Source organism: Lutra lutra, chromosome 9 (genome assembly GCF_902655055.1).
Source record: "Lutra lutra chromosome 9, mLutLut1.2, whole genome shotgun sequence".
NCBI lineage: Eukaryota > Metazoa > Chordata > Mammalia > Carnivora > Mustelidae > Lutra > Lutra lutra.
The window spans coordinates 30,755,798-30,765,273 of record NC_062286.1 but is presented as its reverse complement, the minus strand read 5'-3'; the positions used below and the strand labels follow the sequence as shown (position 1 = coordinate 30,765,273).

The following is a 9,476-nucleotide window of genomic DNA, read 5'->3' as shown; positions in this document are numbered from 1 at the left end:
CCCAAACAAGCTGCCACTCTATATTTGCACAAGCTGTAAAAGAAGCAATTTACTTAATGTGGAAAAAAAAAAAAAGTGTTTTTAACAGCGGCTAACTATAGAGCAAATGAAAAAAAAATTTACACGTAAGACATATGTGTAAAGAATGTCTTTGTGTGAGCAAAAGGAATTTTTCATGTGGTATTTAATAAATATATACAGATATTATTTGTACTTATAAAAATACCACATGCAATGAAAGCTATGCATAAATATTTATAAAAATCCCTTTATCTAAGTAGGCCAGTAACATTTAATATTTTTCAATAAATCCATACATAAAATATATACATTCGTGCCAAATGGAACATATATTTTGAAATATGAACCCCAAGTAAAACTCTGAGGAATCTGGAGTAAAATCCAGGTATCTGCCAAAGGAAACTTTGGAGCAGTTGTCATTTGAAGAAAAGAAACAACGCCGGGTCTCTTTATCTTCCCGGACTGTTTTGCCGGTCAGATTTCTAAGGTCTCTTCAGCTGAGTTTTGTACTTGACTTCCAGCCTGACGGCCATTTGACCTGCCTGCCAACTATTATTTTCTTTGAGGGATTTACCACTCCACCCAAGTCTTCTGCTCTCCAGAGCTGTTGTGTGCTTTTCCTTTTCCCTTTTCACTTCACCTTAACGTCCGCCTCAGCCCTGGCTTACAACGCCGGCTTGTTGTGCATCCTCTAAGGTTTCAGACCCGGGGGCGTTGCGGTGAGGACCTGAAGCCCAGGGCGCTCGGCAAAGTCCAGGTCCTCTGCAGGGTATCTGCTTTGTGCCAGGATTTCCGTCCAACCCGAGAGTCCCTGGGCCCGAGTGAGGCCGGGAGAGCCCGACTGCATCCCCCACCCCACCCCCCTCCCGCGCCGGGTTCCAGCCACCTCCCCAGGCCGACCGTGCGGGTTGGGACTTCGCAGCCGGAAAACGCCGCCCTTTCCTGTCGCCTACTCATTAACCCAGGCGGACTACTCAAGAAGGAAGAGACCGAGACGGATTAAGAAAATTAATTAACTGGGTCCAAGCTGGGCCTCCGGGTGGAGGGGCGGGGCGTGCTGCGGCGGTGGCCGGAATGACCGGCGGGCGCAGGTGCCTCCAAGGGCGGAATTTTAGGCTCCCGGGCAGGCAGCTGCGCCACTTGCGCCTCGTCGCGCATCGGGGACAGCCGTCACCCGCCTGCCCCAGCTTCAGGCAAGTCTCTTTAGGGACCCCGCGGGAGAGGAAACACCTCCCTCTGGACTGGAAAAACCTGCAGCGTAGGCTGTTTGCGTGCCCACTCGCTCAGCCCGCAGACCCGGGAGTCTCCAGTGCGCCAAATCCACTCTCCGGGTTTTGGCAGCAGCTCCAAAGGGAGCGAGCTGGAAACTGACAAAACACGACCTTTCCCCCGAGCCGGGGCCACTAGTGGCTGGGGCACCCGGGGGCCGGGCAGGGTCGGCGCGGTCAGGTGGCCCCCCACTTCCTTGAGAGTCACCCGCGCGCGGCGCCCGAGCCAAGCCGGGCAAGATCGGCTGGTTGGGGCCAGGAGAGGTGGGCACAAGAGGTTTAGTGCAGGTGTCCAGGGTGCGGGCGGAGTCCCTTTGTCCTCGGGCACCCAGGCGGTAGCACCCCGGGGTCCCTCTTTGAACCGAGCTTCTCCCGCGACCTCTCTTTGTGCCGAGGGAGCTGAACGCTGCCGCTCAGAGCGTAGCCGCATCCCTCAGGGTGACGCCAGGGCGGTAACAATGGGTGCCCATTGTACTCCGGGGGCCCGCAGGCCCTGCAGCGGCTGACCGCCCCCCCCCACCGGCCCGGCCCAGGCGCAGGTATCGCGGCGGGGTGGGTCTTGGGGGCCGCGCGCGCCCTCCGGCCCGCCCCGGTCCGCCCCCTGCGCCGCGGGCCCCGCCCCGGCAGCCCCGCCCTTCACAGGTTCAGGCTCCGCGTCCAGTCGTCGCGCGTTCAGTTGGCTCGCACCTTCCCCCCCGGCGGTGGTCCGAGCGGTTTAGGAGCCCAGGGGCGGGCTTAGAGCGCGGGCAGAGCCTGGAAACCCGCGGCCTCCGGCTCCTTCAAGCCGACTCGGAGAAGACAGTGCTGTGAGGTGCCGCGCGGGCCGAGTGGGCTGGATCGGCGGGTAACGGGCCGGGACTGCGTGTGTCCTCGGGAGACGTCCGTGCGGGGCGTCCCGCCCTGGGGCAGCGACTGGGATCGTCGGGCTGGCTGGTGAGTCGCTGCCTGCCCCGGGCTCCTTCCTCTTTGCCCGTGAGTCTGTCCGACCCGCGGTCGTGGCCACTTGCGGCGTACGCGGGGTGCTAGGCTTGCAAACGCACAGGGAGCGGGGATACCGGGAGCATCGCCTTCCCAGCTGGTGTCCAAAGGACCAAAGGGGGCCAAAAAGCAAACCCGGAGGGGTTCGGGTGGCACGACCGGGACGCAGAGCTCCACCATTTGTGCCCACCACTTTTCAGGGTGGGGCTGCACGCCTCCGCTGCACCCTCCAAGCTATTGACAGCCATTCTGGGCGCGTATTGCATTTTTCCATCTGAGAACAAACCGCACATGGCTACCGCTCCCCTCCCATCGTAGGTTGGCACCGGGGCCACACATGGGTGCACCGTGCAGATCTGCGGTGGCACTACCCCCCGGGGGTGCCCTCTCCTGCCTTGACAGGGGGCATTGTGGCTGGAGCTCCAACCTGCAGGTCAGGCAATATATATATATATATATATATATATATATTTTTTTTTTTTTTTTTTTTTTTTTGACGGTGGTTTCTGAACAGCTGAAGCGTTTTCAAGATTTTTTTTTTCCTCCTTGAAACTGCCTTGACACAGAAGAGTATCAGACATGTGAGGACGAATGGATCTGGGCAGTCAGTCATTTTTTTCGTTATGAATTATTGTACTCCATCCCCCTCTCGACTTTGGGAGGCATGTGTTTCATCTTATAAATAGAAAGTAGCATATTTTTTGGCAGGACCTCCTTTATACTGTACAGTCTAAGAGAGGTCAGTTTAAAAATAAATATGCACTTGAATGTTGAATTACCGAGAGCCAGGCTGTGGCTGGGACAAGCTGCGTGGACAGCAGCATCAAAGCCCGGAGCGCAGCTGTGTTGAAAAGAGTAAAAGCCCCAGAGTGTAGCCCAGGCTGACAGTCAAGTAATTACATTTTGTTAAAAAAAAAAAAAAAAAAAAGAGTGAATTAAAATGAAGGCGGGAATAGGAATGTCAGGAGGGTATTGCAACGTGAATCTTTCCAGCTCTGGTGTTTTTGGGGGAGGCGCTGCTTCTATGTACTGAGGGTGTTGGGGGTTCTGGGGAGGGAGGTGCTGGGAAGGGGGAGGGAATTATTGAATGTGTTAGGGAGACAAAGATTTTTCTCCCCACCCCCAACTTTTAGGCCTCAGGATGTTCAAGAATTTCTTGGGGGTGCTGCCTTTTAGAACAAGAAATTAGAGGAGTGCAGCAGATGTCCCTATTTGAATAGCAGGGCCAGTCTTGGAGACTTCCCCTTCACATTGCAGGGAGACAAAAGGCTCCCTGAAGCTGTGATCATGCCCCAGGGGTATCTCGAAGGCCATTTAAAAGACTCCTCAAACGTTCTTAGAAAAGATCTTGCGACTCATAACCAGGAGCTTCTCTTTTTTCTTGGACAGTTCTAGAGGTCTTCTCGTTGACACCACCTGTAATTTGTATGAGCTCCGATTGGCAGCTGAAGAATCACCTAGACCCCTCTGTGATACAAACCCTTTTCAGAATGGATCTAAACACTCAGGAGATAAGTTGGGGCGATTGTGAAATGTTCGGCATTGTCACGGGTGGAATCAGGGATTGCTTGTATTTGTATAGTAGAGGAATGGTGGAAAGTTCTTCATTCAGTCTCCCAAAGAATGTCGATTTCCTAAGGGGCCTCACTCACTGAATGCAACACTGAGTACCAGCCTCTGGGCTCGCAGATAAGAACTTTACAGAAATTTGGAAGGGTTTCTGGATCCACGGCAGTTTCTGTTTTCCAGTGGTATCATCTGCAAGAGATTTACATTATGTATTCCATGATTGGAACATGAAGCTGTGGCTGTGGCAGCAGCTACAGACATGAAATCAGATGAGCTCCCCCTTCCCTCCAAATCTGAGCGAGGAAATTCTGTTTTCTATCTGTTTCTAAAGTAACATGTAAAGACAGCTAAAGTAATGAGTGTTGCACTTTGTCTTTTCTTTTCTTTCTTTCTTTCTTTCTTTCTTTTTTTTTTTTTTTGCTTTCTACTGTAAATGTAAATGTGCAAGAAGAGTAAATACAAAACCCTAAAATTTACCACAGGAGTTTTCGCATGTGCTGGTTTGTCTTTCTGCTGTCCAGCTTTCCTTTTAGCGTGGTGTTTTGTTTTATGTCCAACATGCTCATAAAAGCTGCCCTTTTTTTGCTTCTAGAATTCATGGTATTCAACAGCAGTGGGGATAAAGTTGTTTTAAACCGTATCACCCGAAAATTTTTACCAGGCCATAAATTTTTCCCAAGCTCTGTGCCCAGCAGCCATCACATTTATCCAGTGGGTGAAGTATAATTCATAACCTGAAGAGACCCTCCAGAAAGACTGCTCTGATGTTTTCTTTTTAATTATTAAAATTCTTATTTTTGGTCTGATTTCGTTTTGGCCTGGCCTAATTCTTTTTAACCAGTATCCTGTGAACCCTATTATTTATTGATTGAATAAGAACCTCAGTCAATTTTTAAGTGCAGTATGTTTGCCAGAGAACAAGGATGGTCACTGGAGCCTAGTAGATTCAGCCAGATCCAAAATCTCCTTTACCAAGGACTGCAGCCCCAGAATTCTGCTAATACATCACGCTGTTCAGGACTCTGGGTGAGAAAGGTACTTCCTACATGGAGCCTGTCCTGAATGCCAAGCAATCTTCTCAACCCTTTACCTCCATTTAACCCAGTTATTTCTAGCAGGCATGCTGTGAAGGAAAGCTGTTAATATTCCCATTTCACAGATGTGGAAGCTGAGGACAGAACTGTTTTATACTTGCCCAAAATTGCACTAAAAGGAAAAAATCTAAATATGCCTATGTAATTTACTTGGCTTGCAGGAGTGGCTAACCTTGCATGAATGTCATACCTCTTTAGGGTAAGGAAATGGGGGGAAAACCCTAAGGCTAAAAAGCCTCTCTGAGACAGGCTCCCCTGGGCTCATAGCCTGGCTCTGGCACTTGATACCTGTGTGACTTTGAGCAAATTACTTAACCTGCATACCTCAGCTTAGCGATTATGAAATAGGGATAGTAATATTAACTTTGAGAATGAAATGAGTCAAAAAAAAAAAAAAAAGTAATGCGCTCAGAACAGTGCCCAGTCCAGAGTAAGCGCAAGAAAAGATTGATGCTTTCATTGTTGATTTTAGTTTTTTTCTTAGGTCTTTAAGGCTGGCTCTCTTGTTTAATATCCGCAACTACTCTTTGAGGTAGGCAGTATTCTTCTTGTTTTCCGGATGAGAACACAGCCTCAGAAAGGTTTAGTAACTTGGCCAAGGTCACACAGCTTAGTAAGTAGCAGAATCAGGTTTGAATTCAGGTCTAGTTGACCTTGTACTGAATACCACATCCCCACCCCTGGGGAGGAGGGGCAGGGAGGCTGTGAAATCTGACTCCTGTGAGGGTTTGGGGCTTCTGGCCAGAACTCCTTTCCTAGTACTCCGTATTCAAAGGAAGATGGCAGTCCTGCCAGCCTTGGGGAAAACCACGTGAATGATTTCATTTTCAAAGATAGTTTAGTGTCCCAGGTGTGGCACCAGTCTTCTCCTGTAGTGGATCCAGCCTCAGAGGGCCAGGGTGAGCATCTGATTTATGCCATAAATGAAGAGATGTGCCTTGTGGACCCAAAAGCAAAAAGGGGAAAGAAAAGCCTGAAACATCTAGAAGCGAGCCCAGGATGAAGAGGGGCTGAGGTTGGGCCACATGGTTGCGCTGAAGTTCTGAGAGGCGGAGGTCCCAGAGTCCCATGAGCAGGGTGGACGGTCCCGTCCTTCAGGCCGGTGACCACACCCACAGTGCCTGGCCCTTCAATCCCCTGGCACCCAGTGGGCCTTTAATACATGTTTCATAACAACGCTGCCTTGGGAGGAGCTACGCAAGAGGCAGGAGCCACCAGTAAGCCGGGCAGGAAGGTTCTGTCCTTGGAGGAAGTCGGGCCTCATTAACAGTTCCAAGTTCTACACAGGCCCTGGGCCCTGCCAGATAAGTGTCTGCTGAGACAGATAGAGGAAGGGGGCCTGGGGAACCTACCAGAGGTGGCCCGGATAACCCACAGGGGGCCGGCCTGGCCTCAGCTGCCTTGGACTTGTGGGAATGTGATTAGCGGGGGCAGGGAGCTGGGCTGCTTGGACCCAAGTAGGGGTTCTGGAAGGCATGGCTCAAAATAACTCCGGTTGCCTCAAAACTAGGTGCAGTAGCCTTCCAGCTGTCCGCCTCCATTTGGAATCTGCCCTTCTCCTGCCCCACCCTTTTAAAGGTTATGAAAAGAAACAGCACCCCACAAACCAGAATAAATAAGTTAAGTAGCCAAGTAGTTTTACAGCAATAGTTGGGTACATTTCTTTCCTTTAAAAAAAAAAAAAAATGCCTAACTTGGCCTTGATACCTTTATTCAATGCCAACTTCACCATTGTCTCATGATGATGGGCTGAGTTCGACAGTACCCCTGGTGGAAAAGCCATTTTTAAAATGAAACCACAGTTTAATAATATGAATTGCAATATTGATATTTTAAAAGTTCTCTGTTTCTGAAGAGCCAAGCAAACTGATGAATTTGGAAGCCGGTGACTTCTGAATTAGTATTTGTGGAATCCTTATTGCTCGCCCAAGTCATGGCTTAATAGTAGAATCCTCGAGTTTCAAGTTTGAAATTTAAAAAAGCTGATTTTCAGTGATTTGGGCTTTGTTTGCATATTTGAAAAAGTCATTATTTGCCTTCTAGCCTTTGGTTCTTTGTTAAACCGTGTTGTAGTGATAACACATCTGCAGTTAGCTAGGACACCACCAGTTACCTTGGACCCTGAGCGAGGATTCTTTGGGGAAGTAGCCTGATGAAGGTCCCTTTCTGCAGGACTTCTCAGAGCATTTAATCTGTCACTGTGTTCAGTGAATCTCCACAGGGCGATGGTGTTCAGAGTCTCAGATCATTAGCCCACAGAGCAGTTGGCAGGGCTAGTCTGGCAGGAAACACACTCTGGGAGCCACTGAGCCAGAGGCAGAAGCCACACCAGGCAGTCTGTCCTGCAGAGCTGAAGAAACGCAAGGACTTTTTAGAGAACCACAGGGTGAGTGCCGGCCACAAGGACACACCAGAAGATGCGAGCACACCTGTCATTCTGCTGTTTGAACAAGATAAGCCAAGACTGATGGAAACAATCACGGAGGTACAGGACGTGAGACAGCAGGGTCCGGTCTTAGCCCTGATCCAGTGTAACAGACCTCAAGGTCTATCTCTTTCGATGAGCTGTTTGGTGCTAGAGCACCTCTAGCTGTAGACTCCAGTGAGCCCAGAGCATGACGCCAATCAGCATAGCTCTCATCCCGCTAATAATGTAAACCCCTGGGTTAAAAACAGAGCCGGGCAGATCTGCAGCGAGGCGCCCCGAGCCAGCGTGCAAGGCAGAGAACTTCAAAGCCAGGCCTCTATTTAGACAGCTTACACACTCGGGAATCTGTCATGTTCTGGTGACAACTTGAAGGTCGTATTTGTGGACACATCACGCCAGTGATAAATCACTGTGTGTTTAGTTGAAAAAGACCTGTTCTGTTCAAATTCATTCTAATCATTTAGGCTGCACACATTTTTTAAACAAGGCATTTTTGGTTTAACGTGGCTTTGCCATTTCAGAATGTATTTGATTTCTTTCCCTTTTTATTTATTTGTTTATTTTAACTTTCTTGACTTTTTTTTTTTTTTTTTTTTTTTTTTTTTGCCAAGGGTCAGTTCAGACACATAACACTGATTTTAACACAGCAGGAGATGGGGCTCGACTGGCCAGCTGTGTCACAAGGCAAAGCTCAGGTCTTCTCTGGGCAGGCTCTGCCCCTACCTCTGTGAAGCTGTGGAAGGGGAAGGTTGGGGGGGCAGGGGAAGCAGATGGATGCTTTCCAGGCTCTTTTCTGGCTCTAGGCTGCTGTCTTTCTCTGACTCTTTCTCCCCCTTGTATTCCAGGCGTTTCCACAGTGTCTTCTACTTGGTAACACTTCCTGCATTTAAATGATCATTTATTGCCCCTCATGGTGACCTAGCTAGACTCCTGACTCCTCAAAAGACGGGGCAGAACCTCGTTTATATCCGTTTTCTTTCTTTCTTTCTTTCTTCTTCTTCTTCTTCTTCTTCTTCTTCTTCTTCTTCTTTTTTTTTTTTTTTTTACAACAAAACCTAGTGGAAAAGTAGACAGTCTAGCCCTGGCCTGTGACATGACTCTGCCTCTGGCTCGGTCTTCTCTAGTGTTGTCGAGCCAAAGTCACGTTCACTTAGCAGCTTACTCAGATCCTGGCCTCGTAACGTTACTCTTTCCCAGGTGACACACGCACGTTCGAAGGGAGGCAGCACTGGTCCTTTGGTCCTGGTGGTAAGGGTCCCACAAGGTGCTCCAAGAAGCAAGCCAGCCCCAGAACTTACTTCTCGGCTGGGTAGCAGGTGGTGGATGTGAGTGACTAGCCAGGGGCTGGATGACGCCAGGTGAGCTCTCAGTGAGCCCATCGGCTGCAGCCACATGGCCCACCGTGTGCCTATCACACCACCAAACTGCCAAGTGGTTTTCTTGCCCTCAAATGGCTTCAGAGTGAAATGTCTTCCATGATAATGTTGATTTTTTTTGGCTTCCTGTAAATTTAGTATAAGTTTCTGTTCGTGGGTGAGTTTTGTTCTGTCCCATCTGCGAGCTGCCCTGAGGGGCAGTTGGGGGGAGGGAATTGGTGACTTCTTCCCAACTCCAGTTTTTTCTCAGAATGAGGAATTACGCTTGGAACCAAAACACCCCCCAGGGGTGGGGGGGGTTCACACAATTTAAAACAACCAGTTTATGCACGTGGCTAGGTCCCAATATCTAAAAGAAATAAGGTTGGAGAAAAATCCAAACAGTGAACTTCTGGCCTGGCCTCTTCCTTACACAGCTCTGGTTTCTTGGAATGATTAGTAATCCTTGCTTCTTCCACTGATTTGTCAGCTCATTGCCTAACAGAACTTCGTCAAGCATGTGACATGTGTCATCTCTGCCTAAGAAGACATGGCTACTGTCCCCACTCTGCAGATGAGCAAACTGAGGCTCCCAGAGAAAATTACTGGCATTGCTTTGTACCCTTAATTTGGTACCAGGAAAGATGGGAAAAGATGATGAACATTTTAGAAGCTGGTAACCAGTATTTTGATTCTAAGGATGCTCTTAACTTCATTAAAAAATACTCTATTTTTTCCTTCAAATTCCCTGAAAACTAGGTGT

The 9,476-nt window shown here is 49.1% G+C and overlaps 1 protein-coding gene and 1 long non-coding RNA gene across 2 annotated transcripts in view; one reads left to right on the top strand and one right to left on the bottom strand.

Annotated features, from left to right (window-relative positions):
- The first annotated feature begins 2,088 nt into the window (after positions 1-2,088).
- The window catches only part of CDC42EP3 (CDC42 effector protein 3), a 24,525-nt gene continuing 17,137 nt past the window's right edge, over positions 2,089-9,476 (top strand). Inside the window, exon 1 of the mRNA XM_047745238.1 lies at positions 2,089-2,222. The gene's annotated coding sequence lies outside the window, so the exon portion shown is untranslated. The remainder of the gene's footprint in view (positions 2,223-9,476) is intronic.
- LOC125108868 (uncharacterized) overlaps positions 8,832-9,476 on the bottom strand; it is a 23,242-nt gene continuing 22,597 nt past the window's right edge. The window contains exon 3 of the long non-coding RNA XR_007130030.1: positions 8,832-8,959. This is a non-coding gene — a long non-coding RNA (uncharacterized LOC125108868). The remainder of the gene's footprint in view (positions 8,960-9,476) is intronic.